The sequence below is a fragment of the Elephas maximus genome, chromosome 13 (assembly GCF_024166365.1).
Source record: "Elephas maximus indicus isolate mEleMax1 chromosome 13, mEleMax1 primary haplotype, whole genome shotgun sequence".
Taxonomy (NCBI): domain Eukaryota; kingdom Metazoa; phylum Chordata; class Mammalia; order Proboscidea; family Elephantidae; genus Elephas; species Elephas maximus.
This window is the reverse complement of record NC_064831.1, coordinates 2,653,585-2,678,013: the sequence shown is the minus strand read 5'-3', so window position 1 is coordinate 2,678,013 and position 24,429 is coordinate 2,653,585.

Here is a 24,429-nt window from a genome sequence, read left to right as displayed (position 1 = left end):
TTACAGGGTTAGGGTACTTTCTTGTTAGGGGTTTAGTGTTGTTTGTTGTTAGGAGGTTAGTGTTGTTTGTTGTTATGGGGTTAGGGTAGTTTCTTGTTAGGGGTTTAGTGTTGTTTGTTGTTAGGGGGATAGTGTTTGTTATTAGGGGTTTAGGGTTTTTTCTTGTTGGGTTTTAGGGGCTTTTGTTGTTAGGGTGTTAGTGTTGTTTGTTGTGAGGGTGTTAGTGTTGTTTGTTGTTAGGATGTTAGGGTTGTTTGTTGTTAGTGGGTTAGGGTTGTTTGTTGTTAGTGGTTTAGTGTTTTTGGTTTTTAGGGGTTAGGTTTGTTTGTTGTTTGGGGGTTAGTGTTTGTTGTTGGGGGTTAGGGTTGTTTGTTCTTAGGGTGTTAGTGTTCTTTGATGTTAGGGGTTTAGGGTTGTTTGTTGTTGGGGGTTAGTGTTGTTTGTTGTTAGGGGGTTAGGGTTGTTTGTTGTTAGGGTGTTAGTGTTGTTTGTTGTTAGGGGGTTAGGATTGTTTGTTGTTAGGGTGTCAGTGTTGTTTGTTGTTAGTGGGTTAGAGTTTTTTGTTGTTTGGTTAGGGTTGTTTGTTGTTAGGGAGTGGTGTTGTTTGTTGTTAGGGGTTTGGGGTTGTTTCTTGTTGGTGTTTAGTGGTTTTTGTTGTTAGGGTGTTAGTGTTGTTTGTTGTTAGGGTATTAGTGTTTTGTGTTGTTAGGGGGTTAGTGTTGTTTGATGTTAGGGGTTTAGGGTTGTTTGTTGTTAGGGGGTTAGTGTTTTTTGTTGTTAGGGTGTTAGGGTTGTTTGTTGATTTTGGTTATGGTTGTTTGTTGTTAGTGGGTTAGTGTTTTTGGTTTTTAGGAGTTAGGGTTTTTTGTTGCTTGGGGGTTAGTGTTTGTTGTTAGGGGGTTAGTTTTGTTTGTTGATAGGGTGTTACTGTTCTTTGATGTTAGGGGTTTAGGGTTGTTTGTTCTTAGGGGGTTAGGGTTGTTTGTTGTTAGGGGGTTAGGGTTGTTTGTTGTTACGGGGTTAGTGTTGTTTGTTGTTACGGGGTTAGGTTAGTTTCTTGTTAGGGGTTTCCTGTTGTTTGTTGTTAGGGGGTTAGTGTTGTTTGTTGTTAGGGGGTTAGGGTTGTTTGTTGTTAGGGTGTTAGTGTTGTTTGTTGTTAGGGGGTTAGGGTTGTTTGTTCTTAGGGTGTTAGTGTTGTTTGTTGTTAGTGGGTTAGGGTTGTTTGTTGTTTGGTTAGGGTTGTTTGTTGTTAGGGGGTTAGTGTTGTTTGTTGTTAGGGGTTTAGGGTTGTTTCTTGTTGGGGTTTAGTGGTTTTTGTTGTTAGGGTGTTAGTGTTTATTTTGGTTAGGGGGTTAGTGTTGTTGGTTGTTCGGGGGTTAGGATTGTTTGTTGTTAGGGGGTTAGGGTTGTTTGTTGTTTGGGGGTTAGGGTTGTTTGTTGTTACGGGGTTAGTGTTGTTTGTTGTTACGGGGTTAGGGTAGTTTCTTGTTAGGGGTTTAGTGTTGTTTGTTGTTAGGGGGTTAGTGTTTATTGATAGGGGTTCAGGGTTGTTTCTTGTTGGAGTTTATTGGTTTTTGTTGTTAGGGTGTTAGTGTTGTTTGTTGTTAGGGTGTTAGTGTTTTGTGTTGTTATGGGGTTAGTGTTGTTTGATGTTAGGGGTTTAGGGTTGTTTGGTGTTATGGGGTTAGTGTTGTTTGTTGTTAGAGTGTTAGGGTTGTTTGTTGTTAGGGGGTTAGGGTTGTTTGTTGTTAGGGTGTTAGTGTTGTTTGTTCTTAGTGGGTTAGGGTTGTTTGTTGTTTGGTTAGGGTTGTTTGTTGTTAGGGGGTTAGTGTTGTTTGTTGTTAGGGGGTTAGGGTTGCTTTTTGTTAGGGTTTAAGTGTTGTTTGTTGTTAGGGGTTTAGGGTTGTTTGTTGTTAGGGTGTTAGTGTTGTTTGTTGTCAGTGGGTTAGGTTTGTTTGTTGTTTGGTTAGGGTTGCTTGTTGTTAGGGGGTTAGTGTTGTTTGTTGTTAGGGGTTTAGGGTTGTTTCTTGTTGGAGTTTAGTGGTTTTTGTTGTTCGGGTGTTAGTGTTTATTGTGGTTAGGGGGTTAGTGTTGTTGGTTGTTCGGGGGTTAGGATTGTTTGTTGTTAGGGGGTTAGGGTTGTTTGTTGTTAGGGGGTTAGTGTTGTTTGTTGTTTGGGGGTTAGAGTTGTTTGTTGTTACCGCGTTAGTGTTGTTTGTTGTTACGGGGTTAGGGTAGTTTCTTGTTAGGGGTTTAGTGTTGTTTGTTCTTAGGGGGTTAGGGTTTTTTGTTAGGGGTTTAGGGTTGTTTCTTGTTGGGGTTTAGTGTTTTTTGTTGTTAGGGTGTTAGTGTTGTTTGTTGTTAGGGTGTTAGTGTTTTGTGTTGTTAGGGGGTTAGTGTTGTTTGATGTTAGGGGTTTAGGGTTGTTTGTTTTTAGGGGGTTAGTGTTGTTTGTCGTTACGGGGTTACTGTTGTTTGTTGTTAGGGTGTTAGTGTTTTGTGTTGTTAGGGGGTTAGTGTTGTTTGATGTTAGGGGTTTAGGGTTGTTTGTTGTTAGGGGGATAGTGTTGTTTGTTTTTGGGGTGTGAGGGTTTTTTGTTGTTAGTGGGTTAGGGTTGTTTGTTGTTAGTGGGTTAGTGTTTTTGGATTTTAGGGGTTAGGATCGTTTGTTGTTTGGGGGTTAGTGTTTGTTGTTAGGGGGTTAGGGTTTTTTGTTGTTAGGGTGTTAGTGTTCTTTGATGTTAGGGGTTTAGGGTTGTTTTTTGTTAGGGGGTTAGTGTTGTTTGTTGTTAGGAGGTTAGGGTTGTTTGTTGTTAGGGTGTTAGTGTTGTTTGTTGTTAGGGGGTTAGGGTTGTTTGTTGTTAGGGTGTTAGTGTTGTTTGTTGTTAGTGGGTTAGGGTTGTTTGTTGTTTGGTTAGGGTTGTTTGTTGTTAGGGGGTTAGTGTTTTTTGTTGTTAGGGGTTTCGGGTTGTTTCTTGTTGGGGTTTAGTGGTTTTTGTTGTTAGGGTGTTAGTGTTTATTGTGGTTAGGGGGTTAGTGTTGTTGGCTGTTCAGGGGTTAGGATTGTTTGTTCTTAGGGGGTTAGGGATGTTTGTTGTTTGGGGGTTAGGGTTGTTTGTTGTTACGGGATTAGTGTTGTTTTTTGTTACGGGGTTAGGGTAGTTTCTTGTTAGGGGTTTAGTGTTGTTTGTTGTTAGGGGGTTAGTGTTTGTTGTTAGGGGTTTAGGGTTGTTTCTTGTTGGGGTTTAGTGGTTTTTGTTGTTAGGGTGTTAGTGTTGTTTGTTGTTAGGGTGTTAGTGTTTTGTGTTGTTAGGGGGTTAGTGTTGTTTGATGTTAGGGGTTTAGGGTTGTTTGATGTTATGGGGTTAGTGTTGTTTGTTGCTAGGGTGTTAGGGTTGTTTGTTGTTAGTGGGTTAGGGTTGTTTGTTGTTAGTGGGTTAGTGTTTTTGGTTTCTAGGTGTTAGTGTTGTTTGTTGTTTGGGTGTTAGTGTTTGGTGTTAGGGGTTTAGGGTTGTTTGTTGTTAGGGTGTTAGTGTTCTTTGATGTTAGGGGTTTAGGGTTGTTTGATGTTAGGGGGTTAGTGTTGTTTGTTGTTAGGGGGTTAGGGTTGTTTGTTGTTAGGGTGTTAGTGTTGTTTGTTGTTAGGGTGTTAGGGTTGTTTGTTGTTAGGGTGTTAGTGTTGTTTGTTGTTAGGGGTTTAGGGTTGTTTGTTGTTAGGGGTTTAAGGTTCTTTCTTGTTGGGGTTTAGTGGTTTTTGTTGTTCGGGTGTTAGTGTTTATTGTGGTTAGGGGGTTAGTGTTGTTGGTTGTTCGGGGGTTAGGATTGTTTGTTTTTAGGGGGTTAGGGTTGTTTGTTGTTTGGGTGTTAGGGTTGTTTGTTGTTACTGGGTTAGTGTTGTTTGTTGTTACGGGGTTAGGGTAGTTTCTTGTTAGGGGTTTAGTGTTGTTTGTTGTTAGGGGGTTAGTGTTTTTTGTTAGGGGTTTAGGGTTGTTTCTTGTTGGGGTTTAGTGGTTTTTGTTGTTAGGGTGTTAGTGTTGTTTGTTCTTAGGGTGTTAGTGTTTTGTGTTGTTAGTGGGTTAGTGTTGTTTGATGTTAGGGGTTTAGGGTTGTTTGATGTTATGAGGTTAGTGTTGTTTCTTGTTAGGGTGTTAGGGTTGTTTGTTGTTAGTGGTTTAGGGTTGTTTGTTGTTCGTGGGTTAGGGTTGTTTTTTGTTAGGGTGTTAGTGTTGTTTGTTGTTAATGGGTTAGAGTTTTTTGCTGTTTGGTTAGGGTTGTTTGTTGTTACGGAGTGGTGTTGTTTGTTGTTAGGGGTTTAGGGTTGTTTCTTGTTGGGGTTTAGTGGTTTTTGTTGTTAGGGTGTTAGTGTTGTTTGTTGTTAGGGTGTTAGTGTCTTGTGTTGTTAGTGGGTTAGTGTTGTTAGATGTTAGGGGTTTAGGGTTGTTTGTTGTTAGGGGGTTAGTGTTTTTTGTTGTTAGGGTGTTAGGGTTGTTTGTTGATTGTGGGTTAGGGTTGTTTGCTGTTAGTGGGTTAGTGTTTTTGGTTTTTAGGAGTTAGGGTTTTTTGTTGCTTGGGGGTTAGTGTTTGTTGTTAGGGGGTTAGGGTTGTTTGTTGTTAGGGTGTTAGTGTTCTTTGATGTTAGGGGTTTAGGGTTGTTTGTTGTTAGGGGGTTAGTGTTGTTTGTTTTTAGGTGGATAGGGTTGTTTGTTGTTAGGGTGTTAGTGTTGTTTGTTGTTAGGGGGTTAGGATTGTTTGTTGTTAGGGTGTTAGTGTTGTTTGTTGTTAGTGGGTTAGAGTTTTTTGTTGTTTGGTTAGGGTTGTTTGTTGTTAGGGAGTGGTGTTGTTTGTTGTTAGGGGTTTGGGGTTGTTTCTTGTTGGTGTTTAGTGGTTTTTGTTGTTAGGGTGTTAGTGTTGTTTGTTGTTAGGGTATTAGTGTTTTGTGTTGTTAGGGGGTTAGTGTTGTTTGATGTTAGGGGTTTAGGGTTGTTTGTTGTTAGGGGTTAGTGTTTTTTGTTGTTAGGGTGTTAGGGTTGTTTGTTTATTTTGGTTATGGTTGTTTGTTGTTAGTGGGTTAGTGTTTTTGGTTTTTAGGAGTTAGGGTTGTTTGTTGCTTGGGGGTTAGTGTTTGTTGTTAGGGGGTTAGTTTTGTTTGTTGATAGGGTGTTACTGTTCTTTGATGTTAGGGGTTTAGGGTTGTTTGTTCTTAGGGGGTTAGGGTTGTTTGTTGTTAGGGGGTTAGGGTTGTTTGTTGTTACGGGGTTAGTGTTGTTTGTTGTTACGGGGTTAGGTTAGTTTCTTGTTAGGGGTTTAGTGTTGTTTGTTGTTAGGGGGTTAGTGTTGTTTGTTGTTAGGGGGTTAGGGTTGTTTGTTGTTAGGGTGTTAGTGTTGTTTGTTGTTAGGGGGTTAGGGTTGTTTGTTCTTAGGGTGTTAGTGTTGTTTGTTGTTAGTGGGTTAGGGTTTTTTGTTGTTTGGTCAGGGTTGTTTGTTGTTAGGGGGTTAGTGTTGTTTGTTGTTAGGGGTTTAGGGTTGTTTCTTGTTGGGGTTTAGTGGTTTTTGTTGTTAGGGTGTTAGTGTTTATTGTGGTTAGGGGGTTAGTGTTGTTGGTTGTTAGGGGGTTAGAGTTGTTTGTTGTTTGGGGTTTAGGGTTGTTTGTTGTTTGGGGGTTAGGATTGTTTGTTGTTACGGGGTTAGTGTTGTTTGTTCTTACGGGGTTAGGGTAGTTTCTTGTTAGGGGTTTAGTGTTGTTTGTTGTTAGGGGGTTAGTGTTTGTTGTTAGGGGTTTAGGGTTGTTTTTTGTTGGTGTTTAGTGGTTTTTGTTGTTAGGGTGTTAGTGTTGTTTGTTGTTAGGGTGTTAGTGTTTTGTGTTGTTAGGGGGTTAGTGTTGTTTGATGTTAGGGGTTTAGGGTTGTTTGTTGTTAGTGGGTTAGTGTTTTTGGTTTTTAAGAGTTAGGGTTGTTTGTTGCTTGGGGGTTAGTGTTTGTTGTTAGGGGGTTAGGGTTGTTTGTTGTTAGGGGGTTAGTGTTGTTTGTTTTTAGGTGGATAGGGTTGTTTGTTGTTAGGGTGTTAGTGTTGTTTGTTGTTAGGGAGTTAGGGTTGTTTGTTGTTAGGTTGTTAGTGTTGTCTGTTGTTAGTGGGTTAGGGTTTTTTGTTGTTTGGTTAGGGTTGTTTGTTGTTAGGGGGTTAGTGTTGTTTGTTCTTAGTGGGTTAGGATTGTTTGTTGTTTGGTTAGGGTTGTTTGTTGTTAGGGGGTTAGTGTTGTTTGTTGTTAGGGGGTTAGGGTTGCTTTTTGTTAGGGTTTTAGTGTTGTTTGTTGTTAGGGGTTTAGGGTTGTTTGTTGTTAGGGTGTTAGTGTTGTTTGTTGTCAGTGGGTTAGGTTTGTTTGTTGTTTGGTTAGGGTTGCTTGTTGTTAGGGGGTTAGTGTTGTTTGTTGTTAGGGGTTTAGGGTTGTTTCTTGTTGGAGTTAATGGTTTTTGTTGTTCGGGTGTTAGTGTTTATTGTGGTTAGGGGGTTAGTGTTGTTGGTTGTTCGGGGGTTAGGATTGTTTGTTGTTAGGGGGTTAGGGTTGTTTGTTGTTAGGGGGTTAGTGTTGTTTGTTGTTTGGGGGTTAGAGTTGTTTGTTGTTACCGCGTTAGTGTTGTTTGTTGTTACGGGGTTAGGGTAGTTTCTTGTTAGGGGTTTAGTGTTGTTTGTTCTTAGGGGGTTAGGGTTTTTTGTTAGGGGTTTAGGGTTGTTTCTTGTTGGGGTTTAGTGTTTTTTGTTGTTAGGGTGTTAGTGTTGTTTGTTGTTAGGGTGTTAGTGTTTTGTGTTGTTAGGGGGTTAGTGTTGTTTGATGTTAGGGGTTTAGGGTTGTTTGTTTTTAGGGGGTTAGTGTTGTTTGTCGTTACGGGGTTACTGTTGTTTGTTGTTAGGGTGTTAGTGTTTTGTGTTGTTAGGGGGTTAGTGTTGTTTGATGTTAGGGGTTTAGGGTTGTTTGTTGTTAGGGGGATAGTGTTGTTTGTTTTTGGGGTGTGAGGGTTTTTTGTTGTTAGTGGGTTAGGGTTGTTTGTTGTTAGTGGGTTAGTGTTTTTGGATTTTAGGGGTTAGGATCGTTTGTTGTTTGGGGGTTAGTGTTTGTTGTTAGGGGGTTAGGGTTTTTTGTTGTTAGGGTGTTAGTGTTCTTTGATGTTAGGGGTTTAGGGTTGTTTTTTGTTAGGGGGTTAGTGTTGTTTGTTGTTAGGAGGTTAGGGTTGTTTGTTGTTAGGGTGTTAGTGTTGTTTGTTGTTAGGGGGTTAGGGTTGTTTGTTGTTAGGGTGTTAGTGTTGTTTGCTGTTAGTGGGTTAGGGTTGTTTGTTGTTTGGTTAGGGTTGTTTGTTGTTAGGGGGTTAGTGTTTTTTGTTGTTAGGGGTTTCGGGTTGTTTCTTGTTGGGGTTTAGTGGTTTTTGTTGTTAGGGTGTTAGTGTTTATTGTGGTTAGGGGGTTAGTGTTGTTGGCTGTTCAGGGGTTAGGATTGTTTGTTCTTAGGGGGTTAGGGATGTTTGTTGTTTGGGGGTTAGGGTTGTTTGTTGTTACGGGATTAGTGTTGTTTTTTGTTACGGGGTTAGGGTAGTTTCTTGTTAGGGGTTTAGTGTTGTTTGTTGTTAGGGGGTTAGTGTTTGTTGTTAGGGGTTTAGGGTTGTTTCTTGTTGGGGTTTAGTGGTTTTTGTTGTTAGGGTGTTAGTGTTGTTTGTTGTTAGGGTGTTAGTGTTTTGTGTTGTTAGGGGGTTAGTGTTGTTTGATGTTAGGGGTTTAGGGTTGTTTGATGTTATGGGGTTAGTGTTGTTTGTTGCTAGGGTGTTAGGGTTGTTTGTTGTTAGTGGGTTAGGGTTGTTTGTTGTTAGTGGGTTAGTGTTTTTGGTTTCTAGGTGTTAGTGTTGTTTGTTGTTTGGGTGTTAGTGTTTGGTGTTAGGGGTTTAGGGTTGTTTGTTGTTAGGGTGTTAGTGTTCTTTGATGTTAGGGGTTTAGGGTTGTTTGATGTTAGGGGGTTAGTGTTGTTTGTTGTTAGGGGGTTAGGGTTGTTTGTTGTTAGGGTGTTAGTGTTGTTTGTTGTTAGGGTGTTAGGGTTGTTTGTTGTTAGGGTGTTAGTGTTGTTTGTTGTTAGGGGTTTAGGGTTGTTTGTTGTTAGGGGTTTAAGGTTCTTTCTTGTTGGGGTTTAGTGGTTTTTGTTGTTCGGGTGTTAGTGTTTATTGTGGTTAGGGGGTTAGTGTTGTTGGTTGTTCGGGGGTTAGGATTGTTTGTTTTTAGGGGGTTAGGGTTGTTTGTTGTTTGGGTGTTAGGGTTGTTTGTTGTTACTGGGTTAGTGTTGTTTGTTGTTACGGGGTTAGGGTAGTTTCTTGTTAGGGGTTTAGTGTTGTTTGTTGTTAGGGGGTTAGTGTTTTTTGTTAGGGGTTTAGGGTTGTTTCTTGTTGGGGTTTAGTGGTTTTTGTTGTTAGGGTGTTAGTGTTGTTTGTTCTTAGGGTGTTAGTGTTTTGTGTTGTTAGTGGGTTAGTGTTGTTTGATGTTAGGGGTTTAGGGTTGTTTGATGTTATGAGGTTAGTGTTGTTTCTTGTTAGGGTGTTAGGGTTGTTTGTTGTTAGTGGTTTAGGGTTGTTTGTTGTTCGTGGGTTAGGGTTGTTTTTTGTTAGGGTGTTAGTGTTGTTTGTTGTTAATGGGTTAGAGTTTTTTGCTGTTTGGTTAGGGTTGTTTGTTGTTACGGAGTGGTGTTGTTTGTTGTTAGGGGTTTAGGGTTGTTTCTTGTTGGGGTTTAGTGGTTTTTGTTGTTAGGGTGTTAGTGTTGTTTGTTGTTAGGGTGTTAGTGTCTTGTGTTGTTAGTGGGTTAGTGTTGTTAGATGTTAGGGGTTTAGGGTTGTTTGTTGTTAGGGGGTTAGTGTTTTTTGTTGTTAGGGTGTTAGGGTTGTTTGTTGATTGTGGGTTAGGGTTGTTTGCTGTTAGTGGGTTAGTGTTTTTGGTTTTTAGGAGTTAGGGTTTTTTGTTGCTTGGGGGTTAGTGTTTGTTGTTAGGGGGTTAGGGTTGTTTGTTGTTAGGGTGTTAGTGTTCTTTGATGTTAGGGGTTTAGGGTTGTTTGTTGTTAGGGGGTTAGTGTTGTTTGTTTTTAGGTGGATAGGGTTGTTTGTTGTTAGGGTGTTAGTGTTGTTTGTTGTTAGGGGGTTAGGATTGTTTGTTGTTAGGGTGTTAGTGTTGTTTGTTGTTAGTGGGTTAGAGTTTTTTGTTGTTTGGTTAGGGTTGTTTGTTGTTAGGGAGTGGTGTTGTTTGTTGTTAGGGGTTTGGGGTTGTTTCTTGTTGGTGTTTAGTGGTTTTTGTTGTTAGGGTGTTAGTGTTGTTTGTTGTTAGGGTATTAGTGTTTTGTGTTGTTAGGGGGTTAGTGTTGTTTGATGTTAGGGGTTTAGGGTTGTTTGTTGTTAGGGGGTTAGTGTTTTTTGTTGTTAGGGTGTTAGGGTTGTTTGTTTATTTTGGTTATGGTTGTTTGTTGTTAGTGGGTTAGTGTTTTTGGTTTTTAGGAGTTAGGGTTGTTTGTTGCTTGGGGGTTAGTGTTTGTTGTTAGGGGGTTAGTTTTGTTTGTTGATAGGGTGTTACTGTTCTTTGATGTTAGGGGTTTAGGGTTGTTTGTTCTTAGGGGGTTAGGGTTGTTTGTTGTTAGGGGGTTAGGGTTGTTTGTTGTTACGGGGTTAGTGTTGTTTGTTGTTACGGGGTTAGGTTAGTTTCTTGTTAGGGGTTTAGTGTTGTTTGTTGTTAGGGGGTTAGTGTTGTTTGTTGTTAGGGGGTTAGGGTTGTTTGTTGTTAGGGTGTTAGTGTTGTTTGTTGTTAGGGGGTTAGGGTTGTTTGTTCTTAGGGTGTTAGTGTTGTTTGTTGTTAGTGGGTTAGGGTTTTTTGTTGTTTGGTCAGGGTTGTTTGTTGTTAGGGGGTTAGTGTTGTTTGTTGTTAGGGGTTTAGGGTTGTTTCTTGTTGGGGTTTAGTGGTTTTTGTTGTTAGGGTGTTAGTGTTTATTGTGGTTAGGGGGTTAGTGTTGTTGGTTGTTAGGGGGTTAGAGTTGTTTGTTGTTTGGGGTTTAGGGTTGTTTGTTGTTTGGGGGTTAGGATTGTTTGTTGTTACGGGGTTAGTGTTGTTTGTTGTTACGGGGTTAGGGTAGTTTCTTGTTAGGGGTTTAGTGTTGTTTGTTGTTAGGGGGTTAGTGTTTGTTGTTAGGGGTTTAGGGTTGTTTTTTGTTGGTGTTTAGTGGTTTTTGTTGTTAGGGTGTTAGTGTTGTTTGTTGTTAGGGTGTTAGTGTTTTGTGTTGTTAGGGGGTTAGTGTTGTTTGATGTTAGGGGTTTAGGGTTGTTTGTTGTTAGTGGGTTAGTGTTTTTGGTTTTTAAGAGTTAGGGTTGTTTGTTGCTTGGGGGTTAGTGTTTGTTGTTAGGGGGTTAGGGTTGTTTGTTGTTAGGGGGTTAGTGTTGTTTGTTTTTAGGTGGATAGGGTTGTTTGTTGTTAGGGTGTTAGTGTTGTTTGTTGTTAGGGAGTTAGGGTTGTTTGTTGTTAGGTTGTTAGTGTTGTCTGTTGTTAGTGGGTTAGGGTTTTTTGTTGTTTGGTTAGGGTTGTTTGTTGTTAGGGGGTTAGTGTTGTTTGTTGTTAGGGGTTTAGGGTTGTTTCTTGTTGGGGTTTAGTGGTTTTTGTTGTTAGGGTGTTAGTGTTTATTGTGGTTAGGGGGTTAGTGTTGTTGGTTGTTCGGGGGTTAGGATTGTTTGTTGTTAGGGGGTTAGAGTTGTTTGTTGTTTGGGGTTTAGGGTTGTTTGTTGTTTGGGGGTTACGATTGTTTGTTGTTACGGGTTTAGTGTTGTTTGTTGTTACGGGGTTAGGGTAGTTTCTTGTTAGGGGTTTAGTGTTGTTTGTTGTTAGGGGGTTAGTGTTTGTTGTTAGGGGTTTAGGGTTGTTTCTTGTTGGGGTTTAGTGGTTTTTGTTGTTAGGGTGTTAGTGTTGTTTGTTGTTAGGGTGTTAGTGTTTTGTGTTGTTAGGGGGTTAGTGTTGTTTGATGTTAGGGGTTTAGGGTTGTTTGTTGTTAGGGGGTTAGTGTTATTTGTTGTTAGGGTGTTAGGGTTGTTTGTTGTTAGTGGTTTAGGGTTGTTTGTTGTTAGTGGGTTAGTGTTTCTGGTTTTTACGGGTTAGGGTTGTTTGTTGTTTGGGGGTTAGGGTTTGTTGTTAGGGGGTTAGGGTTGTTTGTTGTTAGGGTGTTAGTGTTGTTTGTTGTTAGGGGGTTATGGTTGTTTGTTGTTAGGGTGTTAGTGTTTTTTGTTGTTAGTGGGTGAGGGTTTTTTGTTGTTTGGTTAGGGTTGTTTGTTGTTAGGGGGTTAGTGTTGTTTGTTGTTAGGGGTTTAGGGTTGTTTCTTGTTGGGGTTTAGTGGTTTTTGTTGTTAGGGTGTTAGTGTTTGCTGTGGTTAGGGGGTTAGTGTTGTTGGTTGTTCGGGGGTTAGGATTGTTTGTTGTTAGGGGGTTAGTGTTGTTTGTTGTTAGGAGGTTAGGGTTGTTTGTTGTTAGGGTGTTAGTGTTGTTTGTTGTTAGGGGGTTAGGGTTGTTTGTTGTTAGGGTGTTAGTGTTGTTTGTTGTTAGTGGGTTAGGGTTGTTTGTTGTTTGGTTAGGGTTTTTTGTTGTTAGGGGGTTAGTGTTTTTTGTTGTTAGGGGTTTCGGGTTGTTTCTTGTTGGGGTTTAGTGGTTTTTGTTGTTAGGGTGTTAGTGTTTATTGTGGTTAGGGGGTTAGTGTTGTTGGTTGTTCAGGGGTTAGGATTGTTTGTTCTTAGGGGGTTAGGGATGTTTGTTGTTTGGGGGTTAGGGTTGTTTGTTGTTACGGGATTAGTGTTGTTTTTTGTTACGGGGTTAGGGTAGTTTCTTGTTGGGGTTTAGTGTTGTTTGTTGTTAGGGGGTTAGTGTTTGTTGTTAGGGGTTTAGGGTTGTTTCTTGTTGGGGTTTAGTGGTTTTTGTTGTTAGGGTGTTAGTGTTGTTTGTTGTTAGGGTGTTAGTGTTTTGTGTTGTTAGGGGGTTAGTGTTGTTTGATGTTAGGGGTTTAGGGTTGTTTGATGTTATGGGGTTAGTGTTGTTTGTTGCTAGGGTGTTAGGGTTGTTTGTTGTTAGTGGGTTAGGGTTGTTTGTTGTTAGTGGGTTAGTGTTTTTGGTTTCTAGGGGTTAGTGTTGTTTGTTGTTTGGGTGTTAGTGTTTGTTGTTAGGGGTTTAGGGTTGTTTGTTGTTAGGGTGTTAGTGTTCTTTGATGTTAGGGGTTTAGGGTTGTTTGATGTTAGGGGGTTAGTGTTGTTTGTTGTTAGGGGGTTAGGGTTGTTTGTTGTTAGGGTGTTAGTGTTGTTTGTTGTTAGGGTGTTAGGGTTGTTTGTTGTTAGGGTGTTAGTGTTGTTTGTTGTTAGGGGTTTAGGGTTGTTTGTTGTTAGGGGTTTAAGGTTCTTTCTTGTTGGGGTTTAGTGGTTTTTGTTGTTCGGGAGTTAGTGTTTATTGTGGTTAGGGGGTTAGTGTTGTTGGTTGTTCGGGGGTTAGGATTGTTTGTTTTTAGGGGGTTAGGGTTGTTTGTTGTTTGGGTGTTAGGGTTGTTTGTTGTTACTGGGTTAGTGTTGTTTGTTGTTACGGGGTTAGGGTAGTTTCTTGTTAGAGGTTTAGTGTTGTTTGTTGTTAGGGGGTTAGTGTTTTTTGTTAGGGGTTTAGGGTTGTTTCTTGTTGGGGTTTAGTGGTTTTTGTTGTTAGGGTGTTAGTGTTGTTTGTTCTTAGGGTGTTAGTGTTTTGTGTTGTTAGTGGGTTAGTGTTGTTTGATGTTAGGGGTTTAGGGTTGTTTGATGTTATGAGGTTAGTGTTGTTTCTTGTTAGGGCGTTAGGGTTGTTTGTTGTTAGTGGTTTAGGGTTGTTTGTTGTTCGTGGGTTAGGGTTGTTTTTTGTTAGGGTGTTAGTGTTGTTTGTTGTTAGTGGTTTAGAGTTTTTTGCTGTTTGGTTAGGGTTGTTTGTTGTTAGGGAGTGGTGTTGTTTGTTGTTAGGGGTTTTGGGTTGTTTCTTGTTGGGGTTTAGTGGTTTTTGTTGTTAGGGTGTTAGTGTTGTTTGTTGTTAGGGTGTTAGTGTCTTGTGTTGTTAGTGGGTTAGTGTTGTTAGATGTTAGGGGTTTAGGGTTGTTTGTTGTTAGGGGGTTAGTGTTTTTTGTTGTTAGGGTGTTAGGGTTGTTTGTTGATTGTGGGTTAGGGTTGTTTGCTGTTAGTGGGTTAGTGTTTTTTCTTTTTAGGAGTTAGGGTTTTTTGTTGCTTGGGGGTTAGTGTTTGTTGTTAGGGGGTTAGGGTTGTTTGTTGTTAGGGTGTTAGTGTTCTTTGATGTTAGGGGTTTAGGGTTGTTTGTTGTTAGGGGGTTAGTGTTGTTTGTTTTTAGGTGGATAGGGTTGTTTGTTGTTAGGGTGTTAGTGTTGTTTGTTGTTAGGGAGTTAGGGTTGTTTGTTGTTAGGGTGTTAGTATTGTTTGTTGTTAGTGGGTTAGGGTTTTTTGTTGTTTGGTTAGGGTTGTTTGTTGTTAGGGGGTTAGCGTTGTTTGTTGTTAGGGGTTTAGGGTTGTTTCTTGTTGGGGTTTAGTGGTTTTTGTTGTTAGGGTGTTAGTGTTTATTGTGGTTAGGGGGTTAGTGTTGTTGGTTGTTAGGGGGTTAGAGTTGTTTGTTGTTTGGGGTTTACGGTTGTTTGTTGTTTGGGGGTTAGGATTGTTTGTTGTTACGGGGTTAGTGTTGTTTGTTGTTACGGGGTTAGGGTAGTTTCTTGTTAGGGGTTTAGTGTTGTTTGTTGTTAGTGGGTTAGTGTTTGTTGTTAGGGGTTTAGGGTTGTTTCTTGTTGGGGTTTAGTGGTTTTTGTTGTTAGGGTGTTAGTGTTGTTTGTTGTTAGGGTGTTAGTGTTTTGTGTTGTTAGGGGGTTAGTGTTGTTTGATGTTAGGGGTTTAGGGTTGTTTGTTGTTAGGGGGTTAGTGTTGTTTGTTGTTAGGGTGTTAGGGTTGTTTGTTGTTAGTGGTTTAGGGTTGTTTGTTGTTAGTGGGTTAGTGTTTTTGGTTTTTAGGGGTTAGGGTTGTTTGTTGTTTGGGGGTTAGGGTTTGTTGTTAGGGGGTTAGGGTTGTTTGTTGTTAGGGTGTTAGTGTTGTTTGTTGTTAGGGGGTTATGGTTGTTTGTTGTTAGGGTGTTAGTGTTTTTTGTTGTTAGTGGGTGAGGGTTTTTTGTTGTTTGGTTATTGTTGTTTGTTGTTAGGGGGTTAGTGTTGTTTGTTGTTAGGGGTTTAGGGTTGTTTCTTGTTGGGGTTTAGTGGTTTTTGTTGTTAGGGTGTTAGTGTTTGCTGTGGTTAGGGGGTTAGTGTTGTTGGTTGTTCGGGGGTTAGGATTGTTTGTTGTTAGGGGGTTATGGTTGTTTGTTGTTTAGGGGTTAGGGTTGTTTGTTGTTACTGGGTTAGTGTTGTTTGTTGTTACGGGGTTAGGGTAGTTTCTTGTTAGAGGTTTAGTGTTGTTTGTTGTTAGGGGGTTAGTGTTTTTTGTTAGGGGTTTAGGGTTGTTTCTTGTTGGGGTTTAGTGGTTTTTGTTGTTAGGGTGTTAGTGTTGTTTGTTCTTAGGGTGTTAGTGTTTTGTGTTGTTAGTGGGTTAGTGTTGTTTGATGTTAGGGGTTTAGGGTTGTTTGATGTTATGAGGTTAGTGTTGTTTCTTGTTAGGGCGTTAGGGTTGTTTGTTGTTAGTGGTTTAGGGTTGTTTGTTGTTCGTGGGTTAGGGTTGTTTTTTGTTAGGGTGTTAGTGTTGTTTGTTGTTAGTGGTTTAGAGTTTTTTGCTGTTTGGTTAGGGTTGTTTGTTGTTAGGGAGTGGTGTTGTTTGTTGTTAGGGGTTTTGGGTTGTTTCTTGTTGGGGTTTAGTGGTTTTTGTTGTTAGGGTGTTAGTGTTGTTTGTTGTTAGGGTGTTAGTGTCTTGTGTTGTTAGTGGGTTAGTGTTGTTAGATGTTAGGGGTTTAGGGTTGTTTGTTGTTAGGGGGTTAGTGTTTTTTGTTGTTAGGGTGTTAGGGTTGTTTGTTGATTGTGGGTTAGGGTTGTTTGCTGTTAGTGGGTTAGTGTTTTTTCTTTTTAGGAGTTAGGGTTTTTTGTTGCTTGGGGGTTAGTGTTTGTTGTTAGGGGGTTAGGGTTGTTTGTTGTTAGGGTGTTAGTGTTCTTTGATGTTAGGGGTTTAGGGTTGTTTGTTGTTAGGGGGTTAGTGTTGTTTGTTTTTAGGTGGATAGGGTTGTTTGTTGTTAGGGTGTTAGTGTTGTTTGTTGTTAGGGAGTTAGGGTTGTTTGTTGTTAGGGTGTTAGTATTGTTTGTTGTTAGTGGGTTAGGGTTTTTTGTTGTTTGGTTAGGGTTGTTTGTTGTTAGGGGGTTAGCGTTGTTTGTTGTTAGGGGTTTAGGGTTGTTTCTTGTTGGGGTTTAGTGGTTTTTGTTGTTAGGGTGTTAGTGTTTATTGTGGTTAGGGGGTTAGTGTTGTTGGTTGTTAGGGGGTTAGAGTTGTTTGTTGTTTGGGGTTTACGGTTGTTTGTTGTTTGGGGGTTAGGATTGTTTGTTGTTACGGGGTTAGTGTTGTTTGTTGTTACGGGGTTAGGGTAGTTTCTTGTTAGGGGTTTAGTGTTGTTTGTTGTTAGTGGGTTAGTGTTTGTTGTTAGGGGTTTAGGGTTGTTTCTTGTTGGGGTTTAGTGGTTTTTGTTGTTAGGGTGTTAGTGTTGTTTGTTGTTAGGGTGTTAGTGTTTTGTGTTGTTAGGGGGTTAGTGTTGTTTGATGTTAGGGGTTTAGGGTTGTTTGTTGTTAGGGGGTTAGTGTTGTTTGTTGTTAGGGTGTTAGGGTTGTTTGTTGTTAGTGGTTTAGGGTTGTTTGTTGTTAGTGGGTTAGTGTTTTTGGTTTTTAGGGGTTAGGGTTGTTTGTTGTTTGGGGGTTAGGGTTTGTTGTTAGGGGGTTAGGGTTGTTTGTTGTTAGGGTGTTAGTGTTGTTTGTTGTTAGGGGGTTATGGTTGTTTGTTGTTAGGGTGTTAGTGTTTTTTGTTGTTAGTGGGTGAGGGTTTTTTGTTGTTTGGTTATTGTTGTTTGTTGTTAGGGGGTTAGTGTTGTTTGTTGTTAGGGGTTTAGGGTTGTTTCTTGTTGGGGTTTAGTGGTTTTTGTTGTTAGGGTGTTAGTGTTTGCTGTGGTTAGGGGGTTAGTGTTGTTGGTTGTTCGGGGGTTAGGATTGTTTGTTGTTAGGGGGTTATGGTTGTTTGTTGTTTAGGGGTTAGGTTTGTTTGTTGTTACGGGGTTAGGATTGTTTGTTGTTATGGGGTTAGGGTAGTTTCTTGTTAGGGGTTTAGTGTTGTTTGTTGTTAGGGGGTTAGGGTTGTTTCTTGTTGGGGTTTAGTGGTTTTTGTTGTTAGGGTGTTAGTGTTGTTTGTTGTTATGGTGTTAGTGTTTTGTGTTGTTAGGGGGTTAGTGTTGTTTGATGTTAGGGGTTTAGGGTTGTTTGTTGTTAGCGGGTTAGGGTTGTTTGCTGTTAGTGGGTTAGGGTTGTTTGTTGTTAGTGGGTTATTGTTTTTGGATTTTAGGGGTTAGGATTGTTTGTTGTTTGGTTGTTAGTGTTTGTTGTTAGGGGGTTAGGGTGGTTTGTTGTTAGGGTGTTAGTGTTCTTTGATGTTAGGGGTTTAGGGTTGATTGTTGTTAGGGGGTTAGTGTTGTTTGTTCTTAGGGTGTTAGTGTTTATTGTTAGGGGTTCAGGGTTGTTTCTTGTTGGGGTTTAGTGGTTTTTGTTGTTAGGGTGTTAGTGTTGTTTGTTGTTAGGGTGTTAGTGTTTTGTGTTGTTAGGGGGTTAGTGTTGTTTGATGTTAGGGGTTTAGGGTTGTTTGATATTATGGGGTTAGTGTTGTTTGTTGTTAGGGTGTTAGGGTTGTTTGTTGTTAGTGGGTTTGGGTTGTTTGTTGTTAGTGGGTTAGTGTTTTTGGTTTTTAGGGGTTAGTGTTGTTTGTTGTTTGTGGGTTAGTGTTTGTTGTTAGGGGGTTAGGGTTGTTTGTTGTTCGGGTGTTAGTGTTGTTTGATGTTAGGGGTTTAGGGTTCTTTGTTGTTAGGGGGTTAGTGCTGTTTGTTGTAAGGGGGTTAGGGTTGTTTGTTGTTTGGGGGTTATGGTTGTTTGTTGTTACCGGGTTAGTGTTGCTTGTTGTTACGGGGTTAGGGTACTTTCTTGTTAGGGGTTTAGTGTTGTTTGTTGTTAGGAGGTTAGTGTTGTTTGTTGTTATGGGGTTAGGGTAGTTTCTTGTTAGGGGTTTAGTGTTGTTTGTTGTTAGGGGGATAGTGTTTGTTATTAGGGGTTTAGGGTTTTTTCTTGTTGGGTTTTAGGGGCTTTTGTTGTTAGGGTGTTAGTGTTGTTTGTTGTGAGGGTGTTAGTGTTGTTTGTTGTTAGGATGTTAGGGTTGTTTGTTGTTAGTGGGTTAGGGTTGTTTGTTGTTAGTGGTTTAGTGTTTTTGGTTTTTAGGGGTTAGGTTTGTTTGTTGTTTGGGGGTTAGTGTTTGTTGTTGGGGGTTAGGGTTGTTTGTTCTTAGGGTGTTAGTGTTCTTTGATGTTAGGGGTTTAGGGTTGTTTGTTGTTGGGGGTTAGTGTTGTTTGTTGTTAGGGGGTTAGGGTTGTTTGTTGTTAGGGTGTTAGTGTTGTTTGTTGTTAGGGGGTTAGGATTGTTTGTTGTTAGGGTGTCAGTGTTGTTTGTTGTTAGTGGGTTAGAGTTTTTTGTTGTTTGGTTAGGGTTGTTTGTTGTTAGGGAGTGGTGTTGTTTGTTGTTAGGGGTTTGGGGTTGTTTCTTGTTGGTGTTTAGTGGTTTTTGTTGTTAGGGTGTTAGTGTTGTTTGTTGTTAGGGTATTAGTGTTTTGTGTTGTTAGGGGGTTAGTGGTGTTTGATGTTAGGGGTTTAGGGTTGTTTGTTGTTAGGGGGTTAGTGTTTTTTGTTGTTAGGGTGTTAGGGTTGTTTGTTGATTTTGGTTATGGTTGTTTGTTGTTAGTGGGTTAGTGTTTTTGGTTTTTAGGAGTTAGGGTTTTTTGTTGCTTGGGGGTTAGTGTTTGTTGTTAGGGGGTTAGTTTTGTTTGTTGATAGGGTGTTACTGTTCTTTGATGTTAGGGGTTTAGGGTTGTTTGTTCTTAGGGGGTTAGGGTTGTTTGTTGTTAGGGGGTTAGGGTTGTTTGTTGTTACGGGGTTAGTGTTGTTTGTTGTTACGGGGTTAGGTTAGTTTCTTGTTAGGGGTTTCCTGTTGTTTGTTGTTAGGGGGTTAGTGTTGTTTGTTGTTAGGGGGTTAGGGTTGTTTGTTGTTAGGGTGTTAGTGTTGTTTGTTGTTAGGGGGTTAGGGTTGTTTGTTCTTAGGGTGTTAGTGTTGTTTGTTGTTAGTGGGTTAGGGTTGTTTGTTGTTTGGTTAGGGTTGTTTGTTGTTAGGGGGTTAGTGTTGTTTGTTGTTAGGGGTTTAGGGTTGTTTCTTGTTGGGGTTTAGTGGTTTTTGTTGTTAGGGTGTTAGTGTTTATTTTGGTTAGGGGGTTAGTGTTGTTGGTTGTTCGGGGGTTAGGATTGTTTGTTGTTAGGGGGTTAGGGTTGTTTGTTGTTTGGGGGTTAGGGTTGTTTGTTGTTACGGGGTTAGTGTTGTTTGTTGTTACGGGGTTAGGGTAGTTTCTTGTTAGGGGTTTAGTGTTGTTTGTTGTTAGGGGGTTAGTGTTTATTGATAGGGGTTCAGGGTTGTTTCTTGTTGGGGTTTATTGGTTTTTGTTGTTAGGGTGTTAGTGTTGTTTGTTGTTAGGGTGTTAGTGTTTTGTGTTGTTAGGGGGTTAGTGTTGTTTGATGTTAGGGGTTTAGGGTTGTTTGGTGTTATGGGGTTAGTGTTGTTTGTTGTTAGAGTGTTAGGGTTGTTTGTTGTTAGGGGGTTAGGGTTGTTTGTTGTTAGGGTGTTAGTGTTGTTTGTTCTTAGTGGGTTAGGGTTGTTTGTTGTTTGGTTAGGGTTGTTTGTTGTTAGGGGGTTAGTGTTGTTTGTTGTTAGGGGGTTAGGGTTGCTTTTTGTTAGGGTTTTAGTGTTGTTTGTTGTTAGGGGTTTAGGGTTGTTTGTTGTTAGGGTGTTAGTGTTGTTTGTTGTCAGTGGGTTAGGTTTGTTTGTTGTTTGGTTAGGGTTGCTTGTTGTTAGGGGGTTAGTGTTGTTTGTTGTTAGGGGTTTAGGGTTGTTTCTTGTTGGAGTTTAGTGGTTTTTGTTGTTCGGGTGTTAGTGTTTATTGTGGTTAGGGGGTTAGTGTTGTTGGTTGTTCGGGGGTTAGGATTGTTTGTTGTTAGGGGGTTAGGGTTGTTTGTTGTTAGGGGGTTAGTGTTGTTTGTTGTTTGGGGGTTAGAGTTGTTTGTTGTTACCGCGTTAGTGTTGTTTGTTGTTACGGGGTTAGGGTAGTTTCTTGTTAGGGGTTTAGTGTTGTTTGTTCTTAGGGGGTTAGGGTTTTTTGTTAGGGGTTTAGGGTTGTTTCTTGTTGGGGTTTAGTGTTTTTTGTTGTTAGGGTGTTAGTGTTGTTTGTTGTTAGGGTGTTAGTGTTTTGTGTTGTTAGGGGGTTAGTGTTGTTTGATGTTAGGGGTTTAGGGTTGTTTGTTTTTAGGGGGTTAGTGTTGTTTGTCGTTACGGGGTTACTGTTGTTTGTTGTTAGGGTGTTAGTGTTTTGTGTTGTTAGGGGGTTAGTGTTGTTTGATGTTAGGGGTTTAGGGTTGTTTGTTGTTAGGGGGATAGTGTTGTTTGTTTTTGGGGTGTGAGGGTTTTTTGTTGTTAGTGGGTTAGGGTTGTTTGTTGTTAGTGGGTTAGTGTTTTTGGATTTTAGGGGTTAGGATCGTTTGTTGTTTGGGGGTTAGTGTTTGTTGTTAGGGGGTTAGGGTTTTTTGTTGTTAGGGTGTTAGTGTTCTTTGATGTTAGGGGTTTAGGGTTGTTTTTTGTTAGGGGGTTAGTGTTGTTTGTTGTTAGGAGGTTAGGGTTGTTTGTTGTTAGGGTGTTAGTGTTGTTTGTTGTTACGGGGTTAGGGTTGTTTGTTGTTAGGGTGTTAGTGTTGTTTGTTGTTAGTGGGTTAGGGTTGTTTGTTGTTTGGTTAGGGTTGTTTGTTGTTAGGGGGTTAGTGTTTTTTGTTGTTAGGGGTTTCGGGTTGTTTCTTGTTGGGGTTTAGTGGTTTTTGTTGTTAGGGTGTTAGTGTTTATTGTGGTTAGGGGGTTAGTGTTGTTGGCTGTTCAGGGGTTAGGATTGTTTGTTCTTAGGGGGTTAGGGATGTTTGTTGTTTGGGGGTTAGGGTTGTTTGTTGTTACGGGACTAGTGTTGTTTTTTGTTACGGGGTTAGGGTAGTTTCTTGTTAGGGGTTTAGTGTTGTTTGTTGTTAGGGGGTTAGTGTTTGTTGTTAGGGGTTTAGGGTTGTTTCTTGTTGGGGTTTAGTGGTTTTTGTTGTTAGGGTGTTAGTGTTGTTTGTTGTTAGGGTGTTAGTGTTTTGTGTTGTTAGGGGGTTAGTGTTGTTTGATGTTAGGGGTTTAGGGTTGTTTGATGTTATGGGGTTAGTGTTGTTTGTTGCTAGGGTGTTAGGGTTGTTTGTTGTTAGTGGGTTAGGGTTGTTTGTTGTTAGTGGGTTAGTGTTTTTGGTTTCTAGGTGTTAGTGTTGTTTGTTGTTTGGGTGTTAGTGTTTGTTGTTAGGGGTTTAGGGTTGTTTGTTGTTAGGGTGTTAGTGTTCTTTGATGTTAGGGGTTTAGGGTTGTTTGATGTTAGGGGGTTAGTGTTGTTTGTTGTTAGGGGGTTAGGGTTGTTTGTTGTTAGGGTGTTAGTGTTGTTTGTTGTTAGGGTGTTAGGGTTGTTTGTTGTTAGGGTGTTAGTGTTGTTTGTTGTTAGGGGTTTAGGGTTGTTTGTTGTTAGGGGTTTAAGGTTCTTTCTTGTTGGGGTTTAGTGGTTTTTGTTGTTCGGGTGTTAGTGTTTATTGTGGTTAGGGGGTTAGTGTTGTTGGTTGTTCGGGGGTTAGGATTGTTTGTTTTTAGGGGGTTAGGGTTGTTTGTTGTTTGGGTGTTAGGGTTGTTTGTTGTTACTGGGTTAGTGTTGTTTGTTGTTACGGGGTTAGGGTAGTTTCTTGTTAGGGGTTTAGTGTTGTTTGTTGTTAGGGGGTTAGTGTTTGTTGTTAGGGGTTTAGGGTTGTTTTTTGTTGGTGTTTAGTGGTTTTTGTTGTTAGGGTGTTAGTGTTGTTTGTTGTTAGGGTGTTAGTGTTTTGTGTTGTTAGGGGGTTAGTGTTGTTTGATGTTAGGGGTTTAGGGTTGTTTGTTGTTAGTGGGTTAGTGTTTTTGGTTTTTAAGAGTTAGGGTTGTTTGTTGCTTGGGGGTTAGTGTTTGTTGTTAGGGGGTTAGGGTTGTTTGTTGTTAGGGGGTTAGTGTTGTTTGTTTTTAGGTGGATAGGGTTGTTTGTTGTTAGGGTGTTAGTGTTGTTTGTTGTTAGGGAGTTAGGGTTGTTTGTTGTTAGGGTGTTAGTGTTGTCTGTTGTTAGTGGGTTAGGGTTTTTTGTTGTTTGGTTAGGGTTGTTTGTTGTTAGGGGGTTAGTGTTGTTTGTTGTTAGGGGTTTAGGGTTGTTTCTTGTTGCGGTTTAGTGGTTTTTGTTGTTAGGGTGTTAGTGTTTATTGTGGTTAGGGGGTTAGTGTTGTTGGTTGTTCGGGGGTTAGGATTGTTTGTTGTTAGGGGGTTAGAGTTGTTTGTTGTTTGGGGTTTAGGGTTGTTTGTTGTTTGGGGGTTAGGATTGTTTGTTGTTACGGGTTTAGTGTTGTTTGTTGTTACGGGGTTAGGGTAGTTTCTTGTTAGGGGTTTAGTGTTGTTTGTTGTTAGGGGGTTAGTGTTTGTTGTTAGGGGTTTAGGGTTGTTTCTTGTTGGGGTTTAGTGGTTTTTGTTGTTAGGGTGTTAGTGTTGTTTGTTGTTAGGGTGTTAGTGTTTTGTGTTGTTAGGGGGTTAGTGTTGTTTGATGTTAGGGGTTTATGGTTGTTTGTTGTTAGGGGGTTAGTGTTATTTGTTGTTAGGGTGTTAGGGTTGTTTGTTGTTAGTGGTTTAGGGTTGTTTGTTGTTAGGGGGTTAGTGTTTTTTGTTGTTAGGGTGTTAGGGTTGTTTGTTGTTAGTGGTTTAGGGTAGTTTGTTGTTAGTGGGTTAGTGTTTTTGGTTTTTAGGGTTTAGGGTTGTTTGTTGTTAGGGTGTAAGTGTTGTTTGTTGTTAGGGGGTTAGGGTTGTTTGTTGTTAGGGTGTTAGTGTTGTTTGTACTTAATAGGTTAGGGTTGTTTGTTGTTTGGTTAGGGTTGTTTGTTGTTCGGTTAGGTTTGTTTGTTGTTAGGGGTTTAGGGTTGTTTCTTGTTGGGGTTTAGTGGTTTTTGTTGGTAGGGTGTTAGTGTTGTTTGTTGTTAGGTGTTAGTGTTTTGTGTTGTTAGGGGGTTAGTGTTGTTTGATGTTAGGGGTTTAGGGTTGTTTGTTGTTAGGGGGTTAGGGTTGTTTGCTGTTAGTGGGTTAGGGTTGTTTGTTGTTAGTGGGTTAGTGTTTTTGGTTTTTAGGGGTTAGGGTTGTTTGTTGTTTGGTGGTTAGTGTTTGTTGTTAGGGGGTTAGGGTTGTTTGTTGTTAGGGTGTTAGTGTTCTTTGATGTTAGGGGTTTAGGGTTGTTTGTTGTTAGGGGGTTAGTGTTGTTTGTTGTTAGGGGGTTAGGGTTGTTTGTTGTTAGGGTGTTAGTGTTGTTTGTTGTTAGGGGGTTAGGGTTGTTTGTTCTTAGGGTGTTAGTGTTGTTTGTTGTTAGTGGGTTAGGGTTTTTTGTTGTTTGGTCAGGGTTGTTTGTTGTTAGGGGGTTAGTGTTGTTTGTTGTTAGGGGTTTAGGGTTGTTTCTTGTTGGGGTTTAGTGGTTTTTGTTGTTAGGGTGTTAGTGTTTATTGTGGTTAGGGGGTTAGTGTTGTTGGTTGTTAGGGGGTTAGAGTTGTTTGTTGTTTGGGGTTTATGGTTGTTTGTTGTTTGGGGGTTAGGATTGTTTGTTGTTACGGGGTTAGTGTTGTTTGTTGTTACGGGGTTAGGGTAGTTTCTTGTTAGGGGTTTAGTGTTGTTTGTTGTTAGGGGGTTAGTGTTTGTTGTTAGGGGTTTAGGGTTGTTTTTTGTTGGTGTTTAGTGGTTTTTGTTGTTAGGGTGTTAGTGTTGTTTGTTGTTAGGGTGTTAGTGTTTTGTGTTGTTAGGGGGTTAGTGTTGTTTGATGTTAGGGGTTTAGGGTTGTTTGTTGTTAGTGGGTTAGTGTTTTTGGTTTTTAAGAGTTAGGGTTGTTTGTTGCTTGGGGGTTAGTGTTTGTTGTTAGGGGGTTAGGGTTGTTTGTTGTTAGGGGGTTAGTGTTGTTTGTTTTTAGGTGGATAGGGTTGTTTGTTGTTAGGGTGTTAGTGTTGTTTGTTGTTAGGGAGTTAGGGTTGTTTGTTGTTAGGTTGTTAGTGTTGTCTGTTGTTAGTGGGTTAGGGTTTTTTGTTGTTTGGTTAGGGTTGTTTGTTGTTAGGGGGTTAGTGTTGTTTGTTGTTAGGGGTTTAGGGTTGTTTCTTGTTGGGGTTTAGTGGTTTTTGTTGTTAGGGTGTTAGTGTTTATTGTGGTTAGGGGGTTAGTGTTGTTGGTTGTTCGGGGGTTAGGATTGTTTGTTGTTAGGGGGTTAGAGTTGTTTGTTGTTTGGGGTTTAGGGTTGTTTGTTGTTTGGGGGTTAGGATTGTTTGTTGTTACGGGTTTAGTGTTGTTTGTTGTTACGGGGTTAGGGTAGTTTCTTGTTAGGGGTTTAGTGTTGTTTGTTGTTAGGGGGTTAGTGTTTGTTGTTAGGGGTTTAGGGTTGTTTCTTGTTGGGGTTTAGTGGTTTTTGTTGTTAGGGTGTTAGTGTTGTTTGTTGTTAGGGTGTTAGTGTTTTGTGTTGTTAGGGGGTTAGTGTTGTTTGATGTTAGGGGTTTAGGGTTGTTTGTTGTTAGGGGGTTAGTGTTATTTGTTGTTAGGGTGTTAGGGTTGTTTGTTGTTAGTGGTTTAGGGTTGTTTGTTGTTAGTGGGTTAGTGTTTCTGGTTTTTACGGGTTAGGGTTGTTTGTTGTTTGGGGGTTAGGGTTTGTTGTTAGGGGGTTAGGGTTGTTTGTTGTTAGGGTGTTAGTGTTGTTTGTTGTTAGGGGGTTATGGTTGTTTGTTGTTAGGGTGTTAGTGTTTTTTGTTGTTAGTGGGTGAGGGTTTTTTGTTGTTTGGTTAGGGTTGTTTGTTGTTAGGGGGTTAGTGTTGTTTGTTGTTAGGGGTTTAGGGTTGTTTCTTGTTGGGGTTTAGTGGTTTTTGTTGTTAGGGTGTTAGTGTTTGCTGTGGTTAGGGGGTTAGTGTTGTTGGTTGTTCGGGGGTTAGGATTGTTTGTTGTTAGGGGGTTAGTGTTGTTTGTTGTTAGGAGGTTAGGGTTGTTTGTTGTTAGGGTGTT